This window comes from Dermacentor andersoni, chromosome 3 (assembly GCF_023375885.2).
Source record: "Dermacentor andersoni chromosome 3, qqDerAnde1_hic_scaffold, whole genome shotgun sequence".
In the NCBI taxonomy this organism is placed as follows: Eukaryota; Metazoa; Arthropoda; class Arachnida; order Ixodida; family Ixodidae; genus Dermacentor; species Dermacentor andersoni.
The window spans coordinates 229,389,978-229,391,365 of NC_092816.1; the positions used below are offsets into that span (position 1 = coordinate 229,389,978).

Consider the following 1,388-nt stretch of genomic DNA (forward strand, 5'->3'; position numbering starts at 1 on the left):
AGGAGTTCTGCTTCTGAAGGCTCAGGTACTGGACGCGAGCGTCTGCAGAAAACACCAGAATAAATCACACGCAAGCAAGAAAAAGTGGCCGAAGTATTCAGGCAAACACAATGTCAAGCACGGTACATGCCGACTGCGACGTCTTCAGAATTCAACATCTTGCTCTGCTTGATGTAGCAGAGATTACATTATTTACGAAATTACGGCATTATTTCAGAAAGTGGGGAGTGAAGGCACAGCGATCACAGAATGTGTTGTCGACAAATTCGACTTCGCCCTGCCATCTGCTAGCCGCCTGGTTAGCTCAGATGGTAGAGCGGCTGCCCCTGAAAGGCAGTGGTCCCGGGTTCGAGTCCCGGACCAGGACGAATTTTTCTTCAACTATGAGGCTTTCCTTTGAGGAACCCGTATGGGTGTCCTTTGTAGCAATTGCTACGAAAGGGTGGATGTCTGATTTTCCCTTTATTCAGAATGTCATTAAGTTGTATACATGGCCGCTTATCGCAGGTGGTGTAACACACCTCCGCCCACGCTCTGAAACCAAAAGCAGAGCTACTACAGCGGCCAGCCGACCGCTGTGGTAAGTGGAGTATCGCTAACCAATTACGGCAAGACCATTTCACTAAAACGCTACAATTTGTGCCTCAAGGAAAAACGATCGAACACCGCAAGCCGAAACAAGGCATACCTGCAATACAAATCACAGGTGTGTACAAAGATATGCAGCAGTCGTATAGGCCTAACCTCTTTCCGGCCAACATCAGTCATCGTGCATGGTCAAATGGAAGCATGTGTGCACACCTACTCGAGTACAAATAAACATATTTCCCAGACTTATTGTCAAAGGCATAAGCTTTATCGCTGAAGTCATCGCTGCGAAAAAATAAGGGCAAGATGGTCTAGCATTAGTTTCGCTGTTCCTTGTTCCCCTCGATACAACCAAGGCAATTTCGTTTTGGATCCTGGCAGAGCGACAGAGTTCAGATCGAATTGCGAAGTGCCATGTTTTCAAGGTCAGTAAACAGAAATATGGAGCAAATTATTCCAGTTCTGTGCACTACAGGTGAACCTCGTACATTTCCTATATAGACGATGTGTAAACCTCTCTCGAGCTCTGCTTTTCATATCACCGGAACACAACACTTTACATAGCTTTCAATTTGTCCTACCAAGGCACGTAATCCGCCGTGGTTGCTCAGTGGCTATGGTGTTGCGCTGCTGAGCACGAGGTCGCGGGATCGAATCCCGGCCACGGCGGCCGCATTTCGATGGGGGCGAAATGCGAAAACACCCGTGTACTTAGACTTAGGTGCACGGTAAAGAACCCCAGGTGGTCGAAACTTCCGGAGTCCCACACTACGGCGTGCCTGATAATCAGAAAGTGGCTT

At 48.1% G+C, this 1,388-nt stretch overlaps 1 non-coding gene across 1 annotated transcript; it reads left to right on the forward strand.

Annotated features, from left to right (window-relative positions):
- The first annotated feature begins 293 nt into the window (after window positions 1-293).
- Window positions 294-368, forward strand: TRNAS-UGA (transfer RNA serine (anticodon UGA)). Its single transcript has one exon. It is a non-coding gene; the product is annotated as a tRNA-Ser (tRNA).
- The last annotated feature ends 1,020 nt before the right edge of the window (window positions 369-1,388 follow it).